At 48.7% G+C, this 25,251-nt stretch overlaps 1 long non-coding RNA gene across 1 annotated transcript in view; it reads left to right on the plus strand.

Moving 5' to 3' along the window:
- The window catches only part of LOC146796567 (uncharacterized), a 152,021-nt gene extending 128,858 nt beyond the window's left edge, over positions 1 to 23,163 (plus strand). Inside the window, exons 3-5 of the long non-coding RNA XR_014969937.1 lie at positions 21,823 to 21,891; positions 22,699 to 22,755; positions 22,847 to 23,163. This is a non-coding gene — a long non-coding RNA (uncharacterized LOC146796567). The remainder of the gene's footprint in view (positions 1 to 21,822; positions 21,892 to 22,698; positions 22,756 to 22,846) is intronic.
- Positions 23,164 to 25,251: the final 2,088 nt, after the last annotated feature.

Below are 25,251 nucleotides of genomic sequence, written 5' to 3' on the forward strand. Positions count from 1 at the left end.
CTAAATCAATCAATTACTCACCCACAAGAGTATCAAGGTGAAAGGGGGGGTGGGCTTCTTTGAGTGCCGGGGTCATCCAAAGAGCCAGGTCTTGAGGTCCTTCCTGAACTGGAGCAGTGTAGGGACTTGCCGGAGGAGGAGGGGGAGGTTGTTCCAGGCCCTTGCCTGCGAGGTAGGATAAGGACTTTCCTCCCATTCTGGTCTTGTAGATTAGTGGAATTGTGGCCAGAGAGAGGTCAGCTGATCAGAGGTGTCTCTTGGTTGTGTCGAAGGAGAGGCAGTTGTTTAGGTATGCTGTTACGGTGTTGTGGAGGGCCTTGTATACGTGAGTAAGGAGCTTGAAGGTTATTCTTCTTTCGATGGGGAGCCAGTAGAGATCGCGGAGGTGGTGGGTGATGTGGTTGTGACAGAGGATGTCTAGGATTGGTCTGGCTGCGGCGTTCTGGACGGTCTGGAGTTTGCAAAGTAGTTTCTTGTTGATTCCCGCATAGGAGATTGTTGCCGTAGTCCAGTTTGCTACTGATGAGGGCGTGCGTGTCTGTTTTTCTGGACTCGAATGGGAAACATTTGAACGATTATCGGAGTATGCGGAGGGTGTTGAAACAGGTCCAGGATACAGCGTTGATCTGGTTAGTTCATCGTGAGCGATGAACCTAGTATGATGCCGAGGTTTCATGCGTGGTCTGTCGGAGTGTGGGGGTTTCCCAGGGCGGGAGCCACCATGTGTTATCCATGTGGCATTATGGGTGGAGCCAAGAATGAGGACTTCTGTTTTCTCGGAGTTGGGTTTCATGCAGCTCTTCTTCATTCAGGTGATGGCTTTCATCCCTTCTTGGAAGTTGTGTCTGATGATGTTGGGCTCTTTGGTGAGGGAGAGGGGATGTGTTTTTCATGCGAGCCCGCTCTTGACAGACAAACAAATAAGTTTACCTGCAAACTATTCAACAAGAGAATCTGACAAGAGAGAGTTTCACACACCAATTTGTTCAATGTCTCAGTCGGTTCACCACTCGCTGCTGACACCTGGTGGGATCTGCAAGTCATGTGTTCAGATCTCAACTGGGTAAGTCCGCCTTTTATCTCTCAGAAGTGGATAAAATGAAAACCTTTTGACTGTTTTGAACAACAGTCATGTCCACCTATTAATTATAGAGCTTGGAAATAGTAATATTTCAGTAGCAGGCGCTATGCAAATAAAGTTATTCTTGTGATGTAATCTTTTGGTTATATTTGTGGCCTCTTTTTGGTTCAAAGTCTTAGCCGACAGTGGAATGGCATACAAAGAAATGGAGACAAAGCCTACTAGTTTCTGTAGGTGGCTGGCAGAATCGTTCACGAAGGCCTCACATAACTGCTTCCTCCACACATAGTGTTGTCCTTTCTGACATATCCTTTTTTCGTGCCAACTCAATTTCTGTACATGCCAGTCTATTCCTGACCTCAGCCTCTTATTTGTTTCAGACACCTTTGAGACGTGGCTGATGGGCATCCCAATATGCTGCCAGTCGTATCCAACCAAAATCCTTTGCATAACTCAAAAGTATGCTATTCTCTCATCATTCTGGGTGGCAGTTTGTCAGTATGTGGAGAGCATACAAGCTATATAGATATAGCTGCGGACTTTTCTTATCTAAGGTTACTAGGTGACTCAATGACACCAAATAATGTAACAACATATTCTGTTCTGAGAATTCTATTTCAAGTGGATTGAAGTTCACTATTTGTTTTTTTAATTAGTTCAAGGAAACCCTAAACTGGAATATGATGTTCCCGATTACAATAATTCAACTTCCAAAGTCACCATCCACCTGGGCTCAATATGCACTACATTAACACTTCCGCCAACCCTTGTTCTTTTTATGCACCTGATTTAGAAAACAAGCGTTATCAAAGCCAAAAGGTGTTGCCTAGGCAAGGTCTATTGGCTTTGTCAATGCTTTTTTTGCTATGTTGTACAGCAGTGTGGCTGATGAGTACCATGGTTGAAAGTGAAACAAGCAACCATTTGCAAAGCCAATAGGTCTTGGCAATGCAAGGGCTATTAGCTTTGTCAATGACTTTTAGCCATGTTGTATTGTGGCATGTCTGTTGTTCAACATGACTAATAGCCAGGGAAAAAAGCTCTATGATGCTGCTACACAATATGGCTGAAAGACGTTGACATTGCCAAAGCCAATATCGCAGGCATTGCTGAGACCGATTGGTTTGCCAATGCTTGTTAACTTTTACAGGCACGTGGTATAGGTGTGCTGTGAGGTGTGGGAGACTGCATACATTTGTGCTTGCCACAAGCAATGTTTGTGCTAATAACAGGGATATAAACAGTACAAAACACAACCCACAAGATCATACGACAGACCGAAAAACAGTCAAAAAACCTGCACGCACACACGCACTGACATGTAACCAGCCCCTCTGGCACTGCTGGATTCCCCATTGGTCAATCCGGCACTGAGCAAGGGGACCATTCCCACTTCAGCGTATGACTTTTTTGTAAGCTTTTTTTTTATTTTATACATTTTATTTTTAAACTTTAGCAGTTTTGCTCTTAGAAAAGCTGGTAAACGTTTTGTGAATGTGTGCGTTGTATCCTGTCAAGCTTAGCAACTTTGCATAACTCTACTCATTAGTTTAAAAATAAAGTCAGAAGGCAAGTTTAACTGGCAAAAAACACCCTCACCTGGAAAAAAAATACTACGGGGCAGATTTATAAGCCCTGTGCGTCACTTTTGCGCCGCCGTAGCGTCATTTTTGTGACGCAGCGGCGGAGCAAAGCCAGCGCCATGCTGCGGCAGATTTACAACTTGACGCATCTAGGGAGATGCGTCACGTTGTAAAGCTTGCGCCACATGTGGGCGTACCTTCACAGGGGGGGCGTTCCGGTGCCGGAACGCCTCCGAAAAGTGGCTGAGTGAAATCTACAAGATTTCACTCAGTCACTTTTCCGGCCATGCTGCGTCAAATCCCTGCGCCTGCTTGAAGCAGGCGTAAGGATTGACGCAGCATTGTACTGATAGGGCACCCCCGAGCCTTGCTGGAGCTGCGTCGCGCTTGCGATGCAACTCCAGCAATGCGCCGCCCTTCCGCCATCAGATGCGTCACGCATCTGTTTATCCTTGCGCCACGATGCGCTGCATTGTAAATGCGGCACATCTATTGTGGCTCAAGGGTAAACTTGCGTGACGCATCTTCCCTGGCGCATCCATGCTGATTTGCAGGGATGCGCCAGGAAACATAAATCTGCCCCGTGTCTATATTGCAATCTCAAACCTACAGCATTTGATGGGTGCCTCGGTTAGGCCCTTATTCCGTGAATCGATTTCTGCCAGACTTTAATTCGTTTTATTAACACATTTATATTATCTATAGGTTTGATTGAGAGGAAACGGCTACATTTTAAGACATTTTAGGAAATATATTCAACTTTCTACGTTGGAGTTTAGAAACAGCTCTGGCGAAATAACCACACAGGATGTGAATGTTTAATACAAATACGATTTTCTAGTACCGCTGCCTCTTCGAACGAAGCCTTCTTCAATATTTTATGGATGCAGCACATGCCAGCATGTACATATTTTATAAACCGAGGGCATCATTATTAAGTTGATATTTATAAATTAAAATATACGGTTCATTAGGTCTTCTCACCTGCTTCCAAATAGGAGTCTTTTTTTTATTTTAATGAAGAGCCGCGCCTGCAGGTGACTTCCATTGCCCCTAAACTGCGGGAATTTAACAAATTCCGTCAGATGCTGCAATCAAAAGCACTCGGTGGCTTCCCGCCAACTTCTCCTGGCGCAGTAAACCACGCCACTGTTTATTTTAGGGGTCTCCTGGGAGGGATTCCGTCAGTGTCTGCGCAGATTCTGAGAGGTGCTTCGTGTTCGTATAAAATACCCGTCGCAGCTTCGCCATCTGTTTCACTCCCATCTCTGGCAGGGGCAGCGAGGCCAGCACCAGCCTAATGCTGCACAAGTCATTAGATATGCCAACCTGACCGGCCCCCCTCCAGCCCACCGATGCTGCAGCGGACACCATTCCCCGCTTCTAGTATCCGCATACTCTCTGCAAGGCCGAATCTGAACCCACAGCCTATGGAGCGTCCTGTGTCGAGGGCCCCCTGAGGCTCACATATCTCGCAGAAATTCATTGGCCTTTGGGTAAACGGGGGTCCAACTAAGGAATGGTGGCCTCCTTAAGGACTGTGTCACTCCGCTGATGGAGGCAGTCATATCTGCAGAGGATGTGGCCTAAGGGCCAGAGCTGCCGACTTTGGAGCTGGGAAACCAGGCTGGAGTCTCGGCGTCGGCTCAACATCCTGTGATTCTGGGCAAATAACTGAGGGGCATATTATCAAGACAGGCGATAAAATTATCGCCGCTGTAGCGGCAGAAAACTGCCGCTAAAACGGCGATAATGGGCTTGATAATATGCTCTATGGAATTCCAATTGAAACCCATGTTAGACGTCCTTCACATTTAACATGGGCTTCAATTGGAATTCCATAGAGCATATTATCAAGCCCATTATCGCCGTTTTAGCGGCAGTTTTCTGCCGCTAAAGCAGCGATAATTTTATCGCCTGTCTTGATAATATGCCCCTTAATCTGCCGGTGAATACCAAAAAGGATTGTGTCCTTGTGTAATGTAACTGGTGCTCGTGTAAAGCGCTCCAATACCTTCGTGCTGAGTTCCTGTTGTATAAAACTGCCCCCACTCCAAAACAAGCATTTGCAATGCAATAGGTCTCGCATTTATGAGAGTTTGATCTATTGGAACTGTAAATGACAATGCCTTTTATTTATGTGTTTTTAACACAGATAAATAAAGGGCATTGTCATTTACAATGCCAATAGCTTGAACTCTCGCAGAGACCTATTGCATTGGAAATGCGTTAGGAGCGAGCATGTCCTGTCTTTTCCTGCTGGCAACAGCAGGCAGGACAAAGCTCTTTGAGAAAATAGTGCTCAGAGGCTGTAATTAGAGCCTACTGTGCAACAACACACATAACAGGCGATGTCCTCATGGGAGGTTACAAAATGGGAAAAGGTGGTACTAAGGAGGGAATACTAATCCTATTGACTAATGAAAAGCCAAACTTTACAATGAACAGTGACACAAGCCAATGAAACAAGAGATACCCCAACTGGGCAGTGATTGGCTGGCACATAGGCTATCGACTGTCTGTCAAACGCGTTAACTGGCCGATTGGATGAAATGCTGATTTGCTAATTAGATGGCAGGCTGGCTAGCTGGTTGGCTTACAGACTGCATGGCCACCTGCCTGGTCGAATGACTACCTAGCTAATTGACTTGCTAACTGACAAACTGAATGCCTGGCAGGATACTGGGATGGCTGATTGACTGTCTTACTGGCAGACTGACTGGCAGGCTGATTCGCTGTCAATCTGGCTGGTTATCTGGGAAGTTGGCTGACACCCAGAATTACTGCATCTCAATATATCAGACTGGCAGGCTGACTGACAGATTGTCTAGATCTCTCTCTAGCTGGAAATTCTGGTGTAAATGCGAGAAGCTCTGTCACGTCAGAGGTGCTCTCACCTTGTCCAAGAGCACACCAGTCTCTGCCAAAGCAAAGCCGGGTAGAATAAACAGGGAGGAGAATAAAGTTTGTAGTGAGATAGTTCCCACAGTGTTAGGCCATCTGCTGATTGGTCGATCGGCGGGGGGATGGCACTGGTAGTTAGGGTAGGGTATAGTGCATTTGCCACAGATGGCTGTAAGGCACAGGGTCATCGACGCGGCTGCTGTTTGTGCAGCATTGAGGTCTTGGCTGGCCCGGCCGGGTGGACCTCCTACGTCTTGGGGCGTTGTTCTCAGGCGTGTGGGACGGGATGGCCTCGTGGGCACTGAAGGGCAGATGTGCGTGCGCTGGATCGCAGACTCGACCGGCCGTTTCAGGTAGGGGGCGGGGGCTGCAATAGCATGGTTGTCCGGGATGCGCTTGCGTGTCTGCCGTTTTCGATGTGAGCGGGCTGCAATGGTTCATGCGGGAGGGGGGTGGGCTAGGGGACGGCACACACGGCGGCGCGATTTTGTGTCAGGCGGCCCAGGGCGGAAATGAGGCGGGGTAAGGCGAAGCCTGTGTGTGTCGCCCGGTATGGTGGGAGCGCTCCGGTTTCTTAGCACGGGGTGGACACGGGGGGCCGGGGGGCAGAGGCGTGACCCCTCGTCTTTCTGCTTCCCGGGAGGGGGATCTGTTTTTCCGACTGTCTGTGGTGCTGCCGCCTCGAGTGCAGGAAATCAGGGTTCGAGTCTCACAGGTCACGTTCACATCCTGTGATTCTGGGAAAATAACTTCATCTCCCCGGGCCTGGATGTGTAATGTAAATACGGTGCTATGTAAAGCGCTCCAATACCTTCGGGCCGAGTTCACGCTGTATAAATATGCAAAAAAAAATAAAAACTAAAACCCGGGCTCAGCGCATTGCCCAAGTTGGTTCAGAGGGACGTGGTTGGGGAGGGGGGGCGACATTGGGGGGTTGATTACGGCTTACCCCAGCACGTGTGGGGCCTACTCAAGGTAGCGGGCAGTGGGCCCACCCCAGCGGCTGTATCCACGGCTAGGCTCAGGGTCCGGACTAGGTTTTTGATGGTGGGAGTGGGTGGGGGCTAGAGTCCGGTGGCAGTGTAGGAGGAGCGAGGCAGGGCTTTGCATAGGTGCTGCTGCTAGGGAAGGAGGTGTGGGGGGGTGGGCCTAGGGGGTGGCGGGGAGCTGCAGGCAATAGTGGCCAGGGTCATAGGAGTCCGGGTGAGGGACTGCTATCACGGCACGAGGCCCGGTGGTGCTTGGGACCCACTTGGTTGGCGCGACCGAGTGGGGGGGAGTCCAGGCCCGGCGAATAAGGCCGGCAGATAAGGGGTGATGCCAGCGGGGTGCAAGACGGCCCCGAGACGCTTGCCAGAAGCAGTAGGGGGGTCCGCGGCAGCCTGCGCTCCTTCGAGGGATTCGCGCATTGAGGAATACAACCTTGTGAATCCTACCAAGTTATGAGTATGTTCTGTGTGAAGGATGGCATGGATGTTGTGGAGGGGTGAAGACAGGGGAATGTGACAGTGTGCAACGGATGATGAATTTGGCATGCCGGATACGGTGCGATAGAAGGAGGAAGTGGAGTGGGGGGGTTGCCGGGGGGGCAGGGGAGGGGAGTTCAGGTAACCAGACCATTTTGTTGTTTGTTTCAGGCAAGTGCGGCTTATGACAGAGCGGGGGCCAGGAGCTCCAAGGAGGATGGCAGCTTCGGTCTGGATGAGGAGGTCCCGGACGGACACTCAGGTAAAAGAATGATGGGTTACGGTCTTGGATTCGTACTTCGAAGATTAGGTGTTCACTCCCTTGTTGTCACCGGGTGCTCAGTTATATAGTGTATGCAATGGTATTTCCTTCAGTAAGGTTGGGACAAAGCTGGGGGCCTGGGGAGCCCAGGGTCCAAATGACGCACAGCTGGTCAGCTAGAGAAAGTTGGGTGTTTTATGGGTGATACATGCGCGGAGGCGGCGTACGTCAGATAATGGGAACCTTGGGGCCAAGCGATGAGAGGGTTTTGGGTTTCGAACGGCCGATTGTGATATCAGGCGAAAAGAAGGCTGGCAAGCAAGGGGTAGCTCGTCACTATTTGCTGTGTTTAAAGGCTATTTGCCATGTTTAAAGGGTGACTTTTGAGCCGGGGGTGCCAATATACTCACATTGTGGATATCGGTCTCGAACACATGGGGCAGCATATTGAGGTGTGCGGCCCGGGGACAGCTGGGGGTATTATAAGATGGATGGGGTGTTTTGCCGGACTGGAACGGTGGGAGGAGGGATAAGGTCAGCCCAAACTTAGCTCAACTGGGGAGGGGGGGTTTCAACGCAATATTCAGCCGCTCCCCACAGCTGGGGGGGCAGGCAGGAGATTTCTCGGCACTTACATTGGTGGGCATGTAATCAGAAGAGGGGTTGACCTGGAGGGAAGGGGTGCAGGTTTTCTGGGGCTTCTTCTAACAGACAGGTCACATGGGGAACAGGGGCGACTGGTGAGGGCTCCCGTGTCGGTTGGACAACGACGTCTAGAGGGACGGAGAGTCATTCACGGGGTCACGCTGGGCCACCACGGTAGAACGGGGGGAAGCCCTTGGGGGTAGTCAGGGGCCGGGAGGTCCTTCTCGATTATTTGGAGGCCATGGGTCCATGCCGCTAGTAGCCTCACAAGAGGAAGCAGTTGCTGCGGCAAGCAGGAGCACAGAGAGACGTGGCTGGCCATCATGGATGCCCCCCCCCTTTTTGTAAGGGAGACCTGGGGCAAAGTCCATCTGCACAGGGTGCATTCGAGGACTGGGAGTAGTGGAGGTCTCCGGGGTGGGGGGTGAGGTCTCTGGGTGCGAGGGCAGCTGTTAGACGGGGCAAATATGTAGAGGAAGCGGGATTGCCTGATGGGCGGTGCACACAGGGTGGGGGCTGAGGTCATGAAGAATTGTGGGACTCTGGGGGTCACAGTGCCTGGAGCGCGAGCGTCGCGATGCGTGACGGGGCAAAGGTATATAGGCAGGGACTTGCCTGGGGGTGGGACTGGTACAGGTAGTTTGTTGGCCGCGTGATAAGATACTCGCCTTCCGTAGGCATCGCAGTAAGGGAGGCTGAGGGGGTACACCAGGTGGGGAGCTGACAAGCCGGGGAAGGGATGGGCCACTACTTGGGGAAGCCAGACAGGGTTAGGGGCCTTCGGGCGCAGCAAGAGGCGTTTAGGTATGAGGTGGTCTACTGGGTAGCAGGCAATAATTGAGAAATGGGGATCTTAGTTTACATGACGCAGTGTTATTTATAGGGGCGGGGAGATGTTGTTGCGCGTCTGGAGCAGGGAGCCAGCACACGGTGGTCGTGTCGTAACGCCACTGACAATATGACGATTTATTCAGGGGCATCTGGGAGTATGGTAGTGCAGGACACAGGAGACGCGATGATATGGTCCCGGTGGGGCAGCAGACACGGGTGCAGTGGCTGTGGTGACGGGCTGTTAGTGCCTGGCTTGTCTGGGTGGAAGTACGGGGCACAACGTTTTTCTAATGGGACAGCATTGGCGCTTGAGGCGTAGTTGAGAATGGGGTGGTGTGCCCGGGAAGGGGCGATTGGGAGTTTTGAATTGTTGTTCAGCTACAGCGTTTGGGGGGGAAGTGGAGCATGCGGCAAAGGAGCTGGGGAAAGCGAGGAGGGGGCATGAGGCAGCAGTGATTGGTGACAAGAGAAGGGAGGCCTATGGCTTGGGAATTGGGGTTGCCAAATGTGGAAGGTAGTTTGACGGTTCTGCAGGCTAGTTAGGTTTCATTCAAGGGCTGGGTCGACGGGGCGGGGCTCCCTTAAGGAGAAGTACGATTCCTACGCCGGGGGGCTGTCACAGAGGTGACATCAGGAGGGCTGTTTGGGGGGGGAGAGAAGTCGGAGATTGGGGAGATGGGAGTACGGTAGGGTGTGTTGTGACGTTCTAGGTACAGAAGAAGGGGTTTAGGCGGGGGTTTTGAAGAGACTGGTGATGGAGGGGAAAGGGACATAATCCTTACAGGACTAATCATTCTTTTTCTACTGCATGTAGTGGGAGTTGCCTGGGATCCAGGGTGGTCGCCTGGACAGGCAAACATTCTCCCGAACGTTGGGCAGCGACAGCCGCGACATAGCGGGTGTACGGATGTCACCAGGCGGGGAACGCAGTCATTGGGATGTATGATGATGGGGGGGGGGGAACAGTAGAATTGACTCTGGGTGAGCGTTGCGGCCAGTGAGAGTGACTTTGTGTCATACGATATAGGAACTTGCTCTGATACAAGCAAAGGTGTGGGAGAGAAAGTACTCAGGAAAATGGCAGGTCTGTTTTTACTCCGAGAGACATGGCAGGGGATATGGTTCAATGACAGGGAACTTGGGAAAGTTGGCATGGGGAAGCACTGCACCTTGCAATGGATGGTCTCTGGGGATGTCTAGCATGCTTGCAAGGAAATGGCCGGCAGGGAATGAGACTGTTTGAGGGGAAACTGGTGGTCTTGTTGGGGATGGGGCACTTTCACGGGGGGGGGGGGATGGTCCGGTAAATGTCCCTTGTTTACAAGGGACACGGGAGTAAGGGTGGATGGTCATCCACCGATGGTGCCTTGCAGAGGAGGGATTTTTTGGGGGCTGTTGAACATGCTTAACAGCTAATAGCCCACAGGTAATGGGCCTGTTTGAGGGGACATGGGGTGGTTTTGTTTGGGGGATGGAGCACTTTTCATGGAGGGGGATTGCCCTGGAAATGTCCCTTGTTTACAAGGGACTCTGGCTTTATGGGTGGATGGTCGTCCACCGATGGTGCTTTGCAGAGGATGGACTTTGGGGGCTGTTGAACATGCTTACAGGGGAATGGCCCGCAGGTAATGGGACTATTTGAAGGGACACTGGTGGTCTTGTTTGGGGCTGGGACGCTCTTCATGGATGGGGGATTGGCCTGGAAAGGTTACTGGTTTACAACGGACACTGGCTTTATGGGTGGATGGTCATCCACCGATGGTGCCTTGCCAAGAAGGGAGTTTGGGGGCTGTGGAACAGGATTACAGGGGGACGGTCCGCAGTTAAGGAGACGGTGGGAAGGGAAACAGGTGGTTGTTTGTGACGGTGCATTTTTCCACGGAAAGGGTTTGTCCAGTAAATGTTGCTTATTGACACAGGTTTCAAGGGCGGTTGGTCGTCCACCTGGTGCTTTTTGGGGTGGGGGAGGCGTTAGGTGCACGCGAACTGGAGGAATAGGTAGTCCTACGTAGAATAGGTGCACCTTTCGCAGTCTGGGGTGTCCCGGCAATAGTGAACTTTATACGGGACGCAGGTTTAGGGGAGGGAGGGTCATCCACAGGGTGCCGCAAGGTAGACTGGATGGAGGCGAAAGGTGCACTGGAACTGGGGGTGGGGCAGGGAACCGCCCTTCGGGGCTTTCCCTGGTTGGCGGTACTTTGGAGGGGTGGGGAGTCACATACGGGCGGATCCACCCCTCGGGGGGGGGGGAGAACGGTACACAGGTGACTGATAGCAGGAAGCAATGACCAATGAAAGAAATTCAACAGACGATGCTTGGAGGGCAAGTGAAGGTGAGAATGGGGAGAGGAAGGAGGTCACCGAGTGAATGGGGGAAGAGTCTTAACAGGTGAGATGATTTTGAGAATGGATGAAAGGAGAATGAGTCGGTATGGGATGGGGAAAGTATATTTATTACATTTATGTACTGTCGAATAAAGTCTAAATGATTGCAACCTTGTCCTAATAAAATGGCCTTTTACGCTTCAAGTAACAGTGTGGAGTGTGGTTCTTGCGCGATGACGGCCCCCGGGGGAAGTGAAGGTCGCAGACCAGTCTTCCCCCGGGGGATTCGCGCAACGACAGGAAGGACAAGGTGGGCGTGGGATCATAGGAGTGAAGGAGGGGGCGGGAGTTGGGAGAGTATATAAGGTGTCAGGAGAGGAGGATCCGGCTTCTTCCTGACACCTGAGCACCACCGGGGGGAGAATAAAGTTTGTCCGCCCACCCACCCTACAGACGTTAAGCGAAGGGTTGGGATATATTTTGGGCTGAGCGTGCCAGTTTAGGGCAGGTTGCAGAGTAGAGGCGTCACTTTACTTTGGAGGGGTGGGGAGTCACATACGGGCGGATCCACCCCTCGGGGGGGGGAGAATGGTACACAGGTGACTGATAGCGGGCACGGGAAGCAATGACCAATGAAGGAAATTCAACAGAGGATGCTTGGAGGGCAAGTGAAGGTGAGAATGGGGAGAGGAAGGAGGTCACCGAGTGAATGGGGGAAGAGTCTTAACAGGTGAGATGGTTTTGAGAATGGATGAAAGGAGAATGAGTCGGTATGGGATGGGGAAAGTATATTTAGTGCATTTATGTACTGTCGAACAAAGTCTAAATGATTGCAACCTTGTCCTAATAAAATGGCCTTTTACGCTTCAAGTACCAGCGTGGAGTGTGGTTCTTGCGCGAATAAGAACTGGAAGACACCCCTCACCCCAATCTCACCCAACCCGCAGTGTTTACTTGCCTGGGGAGGCGGTGCACAGTGGCGTAATGCAAAATGTTTAGGCCACTATTGCAGAACGCGGTGAGGAGCCACGGGTCACCCATAGTTCACATATATTCATTGGCCATGTGCTCATGGCGATCCCGTGAAATACTGGGGTCTCCTACAGAGGCCTGCGTTACACAGGTGTTCCTGTAGGGTATGCCTGCCGCGGCATCCTTATTCACACCCCTCTCCAACCCTAGCAGCGCCGAAAACTCAAGACTTTTTAAACATGAACTACTGTGTATCAAACAAAAGAAATAAACAATGACGGGTACCCAGGAGCAGGAGTCTGCTTCGCCGTGCTTATATTTGTTTGCTTTTGTGTGTTTCATCGAGAAGCATTTCTGTTACAATAATCTGCGTCCGTGCACATCACACCCGGGCACTTGCAGCCAGTGAGGATGAAGTCCTCTGAGGCGAGGTCACGTGCTTGGAGAATCACTCACTTATCCGTGCGCTTATGGCACGTTTTTTATTACTTAGTTGTTGAACCGGATTTAAGGCTGGTGTGTTTGTAAACTAGCTGGGTTTAAATGTGTGCAATATGAATGCAGACACTGTTGTGGAAGAGGCCTGCTGGTGCTAAGAGCCCTCGCGCTGTGTATGATTCAGACTGCGTTGGCAAATAGCGAAACCCAGTCAAGGCTTGCTCAAGATCACACACGTAAGTGAACGGCTGGAGAAGCCGGGAGTACAAGTTGGATATCCTGGTCACAAAGTGAACAAGGTCATCCGTAGACTGAAAGAACAAGATTTAAAAGCCTGTTTACAGAATGCGAGATCGTGTGAGAATGCATTAAACAAGGTTTGGCAACGAGAGGGACAAACTCAAGCTGGATAGTCTATAGCAAATAAAGTCAGCAAATCGAAAGCCAGAAAATCTGAGCTACATACCACAAAGCCAATGCATGGTAAGCAAAGGGCGGAATGCATTCCTAGTTCAGCTTCATGAATGTCCTCAAGATGTTCTTAGCAAACACAGCTGCGCTGTCTGGTAGGTTTCGACCAAAAATCGAGGATAATTCCCTTTTACAAGGACAGGTTCTTTAGTTCTAACTTTTTATTAATCAAATTCCTGTATTTTTCAAGTAGTTGCTTAAGCTTCAACTAATTAGGATGGCACATTTTTTCTGCAGCACAAATATTACCCACCGAGCTATCTCATTTACCCGTATTTTCCGGCTAAGTCTATCTCTTTATAACACGCGTCGTTAATACTCATTTGCGAGATATGTCCTTTATATAGACTTGGTTAAACATGTTTGTAAAGCAACTATGGCAAAGGTCAAATCCAATGATGTCGTTATCCTAGTTAGCATTTTTGAAACATCAGAAGTCCTATTTCTGGACCTGGGATGTTGGCAAGCATGCCCCCGCATACCCACACTTTTGGCATCCTTTGAAGGGCGACGCCGCAGCAGGGCTCCAGGAGTGTTGACATTAGGGGGTAAAGCGAGCGCGGTAAGTATGTCCGCACTTGGAAGACCCTAGAGGCCTTTAGCGGGAGCGCCCCACTGAGGAGGTCACCCCCGGTGCCTCGCTGATCGCCGACATACAAACACGTGGGTGTGATCCCGAGGCAGGGCCCGCTACAATGGATGCAGAAGAGAAACGATCTGAAAAGACACTGCACCAGGGCCGAACGTCATAGGATATAACGGAAACGAGCGGAATGCTAGCAGTATAAAACCCACTCGTTACGAAATGCATACGTCTCATGACTGCTTTACATCCCAAAACACGTGCGTGCAAGCTCAAACCATATACGCAAGCACGGGTGCCTTCCATGTAACCCCGTTTGACTTCTGACACCAGCTGGAAGGGCAGATACTTAAAGGACCAGATAGATCAGCGTTGTTCTCTTCTACTTCCAGAACTGCCGGCACCGCTGGGGTTCTGGAATTAGTGGATAAAAGGTCATGTGTAACACATTGCATAAACGTCGTGTTTTCCTTATTCTTATATTTTCATTCAGTGGTCATGGGTTCAAATCCTTTCTAGATTGTTTACAAAGATCATTACTTCCGAACTGACGGCTCATTTAATATTCGCTGTTCTTAGGTAGGAATGTGCTTACCTCATATTTCTGCTATTACTGACAATGTATAGAAATGTGATCTGTTTGCATCGCATCTTGAGAATTCTGTGACTGATTACCAATAAGTTTAGGGTGAATCTAGTGGAACCCCGGAGGTAAAGTCTGCAGCCAGTGCTACAGTAGGGGTTATTCCTGTCTGACAGACAAACAGACAGAGAGAGAGAACTCGCCTGGAAACGTCCAGCTCTGGGCAGCAGCGTCAACGCATCTGGAATTCTACAGCTGGAAGTTTGTTTTAATGTGTTCAGCACCTCTCCTGAGTCTCAGAAAAAGAGACAACCCCCTTACACTACAAACAAGCAGCAGTGAAAGCGGTCGCGAAAGCAATCGCTATTGTAAAAAAAAAAACACACCCGCGAGTGGTGCGCGCGCGCGTGCCACAGGTGAGCCATCTGGTTTCCATTATTGCACCCGTGTCTGGGCACGATAATTGAAACCACATGGCCGGCAGTGCGCGTAACAGACACCAATAGGCCATGGGCGGAGCAATGCGCCCGCCTTTGGCCTATTGCGTGCTCTGTTTGAAAAAAACATGCAATGAAAGCCCAATAGCGGAAGCCAAAAGGAAAAGCACACACACGAGCGTGTGCGATTCAAGGCTCCGTTTTTAAACCCCCGGACAAAAGGACTCTTGCTGCTCGAGCAGTGCTATGCACTGCGTCGCTAGGCGCGACACCTAAATACAGAAAATCCGGTGTATGCAGGCATTTTCACTCACCTGGTGCCACCCAATGCCACATGGTATTGTCTGTCTTTACACGGCATTCCAGCAAAGAGCTAATATCACGCTTTGGCACAAAGTGAGCGGGAAAACCATGCTACCAGTGGGCTTCAAGCTGGTGTTGTATTGGGAGCTTCAATAAGCAGTTGATGTCAATCGGGAGTTTATAACCTTCCCAGGACATCAGCGACATCCGCAGTAACCTTTGGGTCTGATTTCGAGTTTGGTGGATGTAGTAATGGTCGACAGGGTGGCGATAACTTTATGGACGCCACCCTGCCGTTATTCCACCTGCCAAATTTAGAGTTCACCGCTGGGCCTGTGACACTTTTGCGTCATTTTTAACATGTGAATAATGACACAAAATTGGCGCAAGGGGCTTGTAAATCTGCCCCTATGTGTATGAGCCACCGTCACAGCAGTTCATACAAATCCATTTAAAAGATTTTACTTTTCCATCAACAGACCCCCAATACAGGAGTTTGTTTTGAATAAGTAAGAACACATGGCCCCAATACCATGGTAGTTTTCTACACAAGGTGCAGCGGTCATTTTTTTAATTTTCATTGTACCTCACTGCCAGACAGTAAAAAAAGCCATTTGATAACCCACTCTAAATAGGAAATATAATTTTTTATTTTTTTACAGAGTTTTATATAGCGCGAACTAGAACCGAATCGGGTATCAGAGCGCTTTACATAGCAAAAGTTGCATTACACGAGGACACATTCATTTTATTTTTGTTAGGCACGGGGAGATTAAGGGCCATATGTAGGTGGGCTAATACCGGTCGGTAACGTCCGAAAATCGGTAAATTTCCCGTTACCGACCGGTATTTAGCCCTTTGCGATGTAGGAGGCTGGATTTAAGGATTCGGTAATTTACCGATTCGTTATTTTAAGGAATAGGTAAATTTCCGAATCCTTAAATCCTATGCAGGGAGCACTCAAGTGAGTGCATTTTTGGTTTAAGGATTCGTTATTTACCACCAACTACAAGTTGGTGGTAAATACCGAATACCTTTTAAAAAGCGATTTTGTGCTTTTTTAAAAGTGCTATGTGGCAGACATACATTCCCTTAGGGCATGTATGTGCGCCACATGTGCACACATGCACGATTCAGGGGTGCAACAGGGTGTCAATGTGACACCCTGCCACCCTTGAATATGCTGCCCCTATTACCGATTCAGTATTTACCGAATCGGTAATAGTGAATGGTTTCCTATTCATTCCTATGGGCCTGGAGGTATTCCTTATTGCCGATTCGGTAAATACCGAATCGGTAAACACGAATATTACCGAATCGGTAAAATTTACAGATTGTTTACCTACATTCTAAATGTAAATGTATGAGTCTTGTAAAGCGCACTGCTGCCCTGAGGCGTCGTGGCGCTGTAGACCGCTGGGGAACCCGTCCTGGCTATCCCTGTGAGATGGTCCCTCCAGGGTATCTCCAAGGTGAAACCAGGCATCCCCGGCGAATGTGGGGGGCCGTTGTGGAGATGAGGCAAGCTAATGCCCAGAGTTGCCGAGTGTGTTCCTGGTTAGAGTAGGTACCGAGGCGAGAATTATCAAGTCCGTTTTGACCCTGGTCCACGACCCTGCCGCGTCGGGAATTGAACCCTGGTCCCTGGCCGATTCTCTGCTTACGGATCTGCCGCCTCTAACCAGTGAGCCACACCTCTCCACATTCTATATACCGATTCTTAAATACCGAATCGGTAAAATTCGGTATTTAGGAATCGGTAGATAGAAATTACCTACATATGGCCCAAAGTGATTTGCCCAGAATGACGGGATGTTGAGCGTCATTGTCGAGACTCAAACCCAGTTCCCCTGATTCAAGGTCGACCGCCCTAGCCGTTCGGACAACTCCTCTACTTCTAATGGCATTTACTCCCTCAGACCATTGGGAGAAGGTTTACACCAATGGAGTAAATTTTTACTTTATCAGTGTATAAACTTGGCGGGCTGCCCAACTCATAAATGGGTGACTGGAAGTTTTGCAGCCCAGGACTCCAGCTCATCCCAGTGCAAGCTCAAACCCCCCACCCTCTCATGGTTGGCTTAAAGTCTTGCCCCCTAATCCAAACTGTGCCCCTTCAAGGCCCCCATCTCGCTCACAGAGTAAAATTACTGTGAAAGTTGGCAGGTCCGTGTGTGTATCGACACATAGGACATAATTAGCGCAAATAGTTGTAGATGGCCGTGACCGGCACTCATTTGTGGGCACCACAGCTTTTTCATTGCCATACTTTAACAAAAAGAGAGACAGGCAGGATGGGGAGGAAGAAGCAAAAAGAAAAAGAGAGGAAACAGTTCTTGGGCCTTTTCGCTATCCACTTTCATGTAGACTGTTGTAGAGCAAATTTCACCTTTCATTTGTAGCGGTGCATCATAATCACGAGTAGTCCGCACCCGCATGTATTCTCTTGTCGTATTAACCTAGGACAGTAGAACGTTAACTGTAATACTGAGGATTGTGGCCTATTACGGATATTTTCACATAAACGTGAAGTTTTTTGTGTTTTAAAAAAAAATTCGTTTATTAACATTTTCATTAATACACATACGTCATACAGTGAATAATCTCAATTGTTCAGATGTAAAGTGTCTCACAAAAGCATATGCTATCAACAAAACAAAACAGTCAGAGAACATCATGACATCTTATATTATCATACTAGAATATCTTGACAGTGTTGCTGGCTCATATTAAGATCATGAGGTGGCACTACACAATTAGCCTGCCCATATCGAGACACCTCAGGGAGTGGACAAGTACCCAACCAGGGGATGCATTGCGGGACTAAACTGGAGTCTGATTCTGACGGTTCTGGGCCATGTTCGTCAGTGCAGTCTGATGAGGCAGTGCCATCAGTCTGTAGCGTTTTCAGCCAGTCAAGGAAGGGCCCCCATATATCTTTCGGTCTTGAAGCTGTGGGCATTAGTTCCCAGAAAGTGGAGAGTTGGTTATGGCTAAAGGTGACATCTTGAATCCGTGCTTTCACTGGCGGACCTCTTTCCCCACCCCCCAATGGATTGACACTCTGGGGCATATTTATAATAACTGACGCATCCCTGCATATCAGCAGGGATGCGCCAGTTATTGTGCGCCCCAGCTCCGCCACCTTGGATGCGCCGCATTTATAATGCGGCGCACCAAGGGGCAAAAACGGCACAGATGCATCACGCATCTGTGCCGTAAAAGTGACGCATTGCTGGAGTTGCGTCGCAAGCGTGACGCAGCTCCAGCAATGCTCTGGGGGGCCCTATCTTCACAATGCTGCGTCAATCCTTACGCCTGCTTCAAGCAGGCGCAGGGTTTTGACGCAGCATGGGCTCAAAAGTGACTGAGTGAAATCTTGTAGATTTCACTCAGCCACTTTTAGGAGGCGTTCCTGCGCCGGAACGCCCCCACCTGCCTTGGAACGCCCACATGTGGCGCAGGGCTTTACAACGTGACGCATCTCCCAGATGCGTCACGTTGTAAATACCCCGCACCATGGCGCAGGATTTGCGCCACTGCTGCGTCACAAAAGTGACGCAACGGCGGCGTAAATGAGGTGCAAGTCAAACATAAATCTGCCCCTCTATGTTTAGCTAGTAAGAAGAGCATTGCGTGTAGTTTACGAGTTTCCGGTGGTGGGCGAAAGTTATCTTCAGGGTAGAGATCTGCAAAGGTCTCCAGGCCCATGGATTTCGCTAGCTTCACTTTTCCACTGTCCGTCATAGAGGGATCATCGGGTTGCGCGCAAGGGGGATCGAGGGTGCATAAGTATCTCCAGACTGGCCCTGGCACGTAGTCTGTCCCACACCCATCGAAGTTTCTCAACTGTATCTATCCCGTTCCTAGGCCTCTGGTAGGACTTGTACAGAGCCACTCGGAGCGGGGTCGGGCCGCAATGTCCATTTCAACTGCCACGTGGGGCTGGAATGGGGTGGGGTGTAACCAGTAATGCAAATATTGGCCTGTGCGCAGAAGGCAAGGAGCCCCCAGCCCTACCCACATCAGGGGAAGTGTGAGCAATTCCCATGAAACGCGCGCTTGCCCATTCCATCGATATTAACAAAGAATGAAGAGTTTTGAAAAAGGCCTGTGTGAGCGGTATAGGAATGTTTATAAATAAATACAAGAACTTGGGTAACATAACCGTTTTAGCAATGGCTATCCTTCCAGCTAGAGGTAACCTCGCCCACGTGTTCATTTTCACCTCCAACCAAGAGACGTCCGACCATAATTTAGATTCCAGATTTCTTGTTCATTGCGACTGAGCCAGATGCCAGGTATTTCAAACAGCTGGTGAACCATTGGAGAATTAACAATCATGATGAAAAAGACTTGAAGTGGACTGTGATTTCTAAAGTAGAACAAGATGCGGGTGGGGGCGACTTAGATCTGAAGCTGACACAACGCGAAGCGCTGCTGATAATCAAATTCAACACAGCAGTAGATGGGTTCAATGAACTATCTAAAATGTATAGGCTTTGAAACTGTCAAGAAGAGGCCGCTTCTCAGAAGCCAGTTGAAACATCATTTTTTAACATATGATCTTCGCCAAATCAACGGAAACCGCTCTTCCTCCCACACCTTACATCACTGTTAGACCAATATACTGCCAAACCAATGAGATTCAGGCAACATTGTGCCTGCCAAACCAATGGTACATGGTGTGTACGTCATATAATGGAATTAATGTCCAAGCGGTACCATTTATCCTCTCTTCGCAATTGATTTAAAATTGACATGCACATCATCCCTTATTTTGGCGTTTGATGCCAATTTGGAACCACTGCCGATCACATTCAATCACAAAGGTTTTGAGTGAGAAACACGTTTGTATTCCAAATAGTTTGAAACATTGCGACGAAAAAAGACTACATCTCCCAGATACCCCTGTATGACATGCCGCAAAACGGATGTTTAGATATACCGTGTTAAGCGGAAAAGAAACAGCGACTGAATGCTGCTCCAAACCATGAGCAAACTGGGGAGATATACCACTCCTAGGATGCTATTTCCAGGACAATCCATGGAAATATGGCAATCATATTGTTTAAACATCGTAACAATAGAAAGACTACACTTCCCAGATGCCCCAGTGTCCAAGACTGCAAAACGGATGTTGAGTAATGTCTAAACGGGATGCTTTTTCATTTTGTCCAGGACTCAATGTTGCCAGATTGGGCTATTTCCCGCACAATTGGGCGACATTTTTCCCAATTATGCGGGAAAAACACATAGCTGGCGGGGGGCTACTTTTTGGGCTTATTTCCAACAGTTGTGCGCAATTTTGTCGCTGGGGTGGCGCCGACACTAAAGCAACTAAGCCAACCAGTGGTGAGCAGTGGCATTGTCAGCAGCCAATGAATGCAAAGCGCGCTGCGTGGCTGAGACATCATTGGAGGAGGAGGCGGAGCATGCTAGACCTCTGCTGAAGGCAGCAGGAAACAGTCTCTTTGGGTAAGCGTGCCGGTAATCTAGTAGCGCGGGAAAGCTCTACTAATGACGGCCCTGGAAATACTGGATGCCCGTCCCCCGCGCGCTTTATTAAAAAAGTGCCGCGCGCTTGCCGCTCTCTTCATCGAAATCGGCGGCGCGTATGGCCTGATTCCTAGCAGTTTACCGGCAGCTATGTGCAGAACGAAGAGACCGACCAGCTGTCCTGTTCTCCAGCCTCAGTGAGTACCTGTCAAGCTGGAGGTTAGGTGGGGTGAGGGACTTTCAGTGAATATTAGAGCAGTTTAGGTGTGGTCCGGTACTTCCAGGGTTTGTTACACCGATTAGAAGTGCTAGGAGTCAGAAGGATCAGGTGATTTGCCTCAGTTTCATTTTCTTTTCATAGCTTGTCCTTGCTTAAATGAGTGTCATTTCTTATGTTTATCTGTTTATATGAACTTAATTTCTTGATTTTGCTCGCAAAAAAGTGTCACTCTTAGTGTCATACATTTAACAGTTGAATGTCATTCATAATTACTCTGAAACCTTGAAAATGTCACACCTAAGCACTCTTAAAACGTGGAAACTATGCAGTCTGTTTTCATGTTGAATAGTGCCCTTCCATTTATGGTGCTTTACAATAGTTTTAAGATCTTTGTAGAGTTTCTCGTTGCTGAAATGGCTGTAATTTGTTATATATGTTTCCCTCATCTTCGTTGCTTGATTTTTGCTTGCGAGAAAGTGTCACTCATAGTCATTGAATGTCACTCATAATTACACTGAAATTATGAAAATATCACACATAAGCAATCTGAAACCTTGGCAGCTATGCACTGTGTCACTTTTCTCTCGGGTCTCAGACTGTCAGACCTGGCCTGGTGGTGCAGCCCTGTGCTGCTGTGGCCGTCGACTCGTGGGGCCTGGCCGCAGCATGTAGAAGCAAGCACAAATTGAAGTAAGTTCATTTATAGTAAGAGTAGGAATGAGTGCTATATGATAAGTAAAGCACTCTGAATCAGATGTTCTGTATAGACTTATCTTTTATGTGAACATTTGCGAGTTTGGGCAGGTTTTTGGGCTGAAACTGGTCTGGTTGGGCTTATTTTGGGCTTATATTTGAGTGGCTTTGGGCTTGGGACGAGTCTAAAAATCTGGCAACACTGCCAGGACTTGGTAAGCCAAAAAAAAACAGCGAGTGAACGCTGCTTCAAACCGTGAATGGACCGGAGAGAGAAGCCACCTCCAGGGGAATTTGTGCAATAAGGTAATTGGACTTAATAGATTTCGTAACCCTTGCTGTGCGACAAACGCAGGAGCACTCCATGCGCTTCTGAACGCTGAGTGCATCGGCTGCTTTCATGCACGCTGTACTGTTTGAAAATCATCACGGCACAGAACACTTTTTCTTCGCTAAAAAGCGCATTGCAATACTTGCCACCAAATTAATGGAGGTATTCAAAATACCATCATTGTCTTTATTTCAGAGCCCACAACCTGTATGAATCACTGTGAGCAGTGAGCATCTCTAATACAGCCATCACGCATACAAAAAGGTACGTGCTTGCTCAGGTCAAACCAATGAAAATCTTCTTGCTACAAGCCTCTGGCGATATTAACTCCTGCGTTCTCCCTTGACAGACTGCATTGAATTAGATAGTCTTGCGTCATGATAAAGCTTCACGATACATTGACTGCCTGCCAAGAAGTAAGTCTATGTAAACACATTGGGGCAGATTTATGTTGCACTTGCGCCTCATTTACGCCGCCGTTGCGTCACTTTTGTGACGCAGCAGCAGCGCAAATCCTGCGCCATGGTGCGGGGTATTTACAAACGTGACGCATCTCCCAGATGCGTCACGTTGTAAAGCCCTGCGCCACATGTAGGCGTTCCAGGGCAGGTGGGGGCGTTCCGGCGCAGGAACGCCTCCTAAAAGTGGCTGAGTGAAATCTACAAGATTTCACTCAGTCACTTTTAGGCCCATGCTGGGTCAAAACCCTGCGCCTGCTTGAAGCAGGCGTAAGGATTGACGCAGCATTGTACAGATAGGGCCCCCCTGATCATTGCTGGAGCTGCGTCACGCTTGCGACGCAACTCCAGCAATGCGCCACTTTTCGGCACAGATGCGTCACGCATCTGTGCCGTTTTTGCCCCATGGTGCGCCGCATTATAAATGCGGCGCATCCATGGTGGCGCAGCTGTGGCGCATAATAACTGGCGCATCCCTGCTGATATGCAGGGATGCGCCAGTCGTCATAAATCTGCCCCAATGTTCCACATTCTGACAGTATTTCACTTGATTTTTTTGAATTCTTCTGACTGTATCTGAATTTTTTGCCTTTGGTCTTTTCTGCTGATTCAGGATTAGAAACACCCTTTTCCCAAGCGATGACCAAGATCGGCTGATCTTTAGTAATAGGTAAGCATTTTTAAGCACCTGGTGTACATGCAATGTTGCACACACTGGTCGGGCTCAGATCAAATCATATTTCTTGTGTTTTTTGTTGTAGTGTTTGGTCCTGAGGAGAACCTCAAATTCATTGATGAGAGGTTCGAAACACGTCGACCAGTATCTTTCTCTTTTTTCCAAACAAGTGTGGTCACATATTTATGTTGTGGTTTCTGCCCAAATTTAAGGAGAAAAATTCTGTTGATTTATTTTGTGCAGAAACATGACTGGTTTAAACATTCAGACTGTTTGATGCTTTAATAGTGTTGCTTCGTCAAGCACTGTCTTCTGTGTATGAACGTTCAGTCATTTTATGTTTTGTGTTGTATGTGGTCTCAGTTTTTGTCTAAATGTCACCAAAGAAATCTGTCTTTTGAATGTGTCGTCAATTGTTCTGTTGTATTAATCATTTGTGTGAAGAAATGTTTTTTTGCATATATTATTGAAAATGAGATTCACATTTCAATGAAAAAAGATGTGTTTGCTCTGATGTAAATTAAATTAAAGTCATTTTTTGATATAGAACCAACGCGGGTGCCTTTGATTTGATTCTGTGCACCTTTGGGCATTCGTTGTTCAAAAAGAATCATCAGTACTGGCAATTTTGTTGTTTATTGCTTAACTGGCTCAGCCTTACTGATTAGAGCCCCACCCTTCTCTGTTACATCAGGTATTTCAAAGGGCCATCCACCCATTTCAGCGGGTATTCTAAGACAAAGGGTTTGGTTGCAGCCGTTAGGGGGACTAGGGTGGACTTGGCCCAGTTTGTGAATATACTGGAGAGGCCGCCAAACTTTATAAGCTCTCTAAGGATGGGGTCCACATTTTCTTCCGGATCTGTTATATATAATGTCATGTCATCCGCATAGAGCGAAATCAGGAGCCCTCTGGTGCTAAATCCCAGTCCTCTAGCTGCGTGATGTTGGCAGATCCTCGCCGCTACCGGCTCCATCGCGATAGATAAGAGGAGAGGGGAGAGAGGGCACCCCTGCCGGGTTCCCCGGGTAATACGGAAGGGAGTTGAAAGCATACCGTTCATGCCCAATCTAGCTGATGGCTCCGTATACAGCAAGCTTATTTGGTTTCATGAATGCTGGACTGAGACCAATTCTCCCCAGAATGGCGAACAGATACGACCACTCCAGCTAATCAAATGCTTTAGCTGCGTCTAAAAATGCCACTAGCGCATTCGAGTCTGGGTTCAAATAATGCAGTACAGTGAAAAAGGTACGAATATTATGGGCCGTAGATCTGCCAGAGATACATCCTGACTGGTCTGTTCTTGCTATTAGGGGGAGCAGTGGTTGCAGTCTATTCGCAAGCAGTTTCGCATAGATCTTGGCATCTATATGTATTAAAGATAGGGGCCTATAAGAGTCTATTTCATGGCTAGGTTTCAGCAACGTTTGAATAATCACATCTCTCAAGATGGGGGAAGCGTGCCAGTTTTTTGTGCTTCGTCAAACACTGCATGGAGGTGAGGCGCAAGTAGAGAGGCGTAGGCTTTATAAAATGCGGTTTTTAACCCGTCAGACTCGGGGACTTTGCCTAGGGGCAGACTGTTGATCACCTGCAATATATCGTCCCATGTGAATGGTTCATCTAGATAGGCCCTGTGTGCCCTCCCCAACCATAGCATCTTGACGGAGTCAAAAAGGGTAGGAGTTCCTCAGGAGTTGTCCGGTGAGTGGCTGTGTATAGATTGGTGTAGAATGTGGTGAACTGCTTCAATATCTCGCACGGACCTCAAATAAAGGTGTGGTCGTCCCCTCTAATCACAGATATGTATTTGGAAGTGTGAGGCGTTCTGAGCATGTTGGCTAGCGTTCTACATGGTATGTCGCCCTCCCCATAGCGCCTAGCCTGTATGTATTTGCCCATGAATGTAACTTCGCGCTGCGCCTCTTCTTCAAATTCCGTGATGTATTCTTTAATGGAAGCAAGAAGCATTGGGTCGTCAGTGGCATAATATTTAGATTCAAGCTCTTTGATGCGTTTTTTTGAGGGTGGTCAGCGTACCTCTATAGGCCTTTAATACCCCAGCGTGCCTTGCAATTCATTTCCCAGTATCACTACGTTGAATGCTTCCCACAGAGTTGCTTGTGTAGATACAGACCCCACGTTAGTTGCAAAGTATTCTTCAATATCATTGTGTATTTCTTCACGAAAAGCCGGGTCAAGTAGGGCGTTTGGGGCGAGCCTCCAGCTGTACATTTTCTGAGGTGCAACAGGAACGACTAGCTTCAGGAGACAGGGGGTGTGATCTGATAACGTTCTAGGGAGGTGTGTGATTTCTGTTGTCCAGGCTGCAACATCTGGAGACACCAGCCAGTAGTCCAGCCTGGACCATGCTCCGTGAAGCGCAGATATGCACATGCCCTCAGCAACAACCGTGTGCCTCCGTCTCCAAACGTCAGGTTATTGTCTGCAAGAATGGCATTCAGCGTGTCACTGGAATTGGGGTGC

The sequence above is a fragment of the Triturus cristatus genome, chromosome 10, assembly GCF_964204655.1.
Source record: "Triturus cristatus chromosome 10, aTriCri1.1, whole genome shotgun sequence".
Lineage (NCBI taxonomy): Eukaryota > Metazoa > Chordata > Amphibia > Caudata > Salamandridae > Triturus > Triturus cristatus.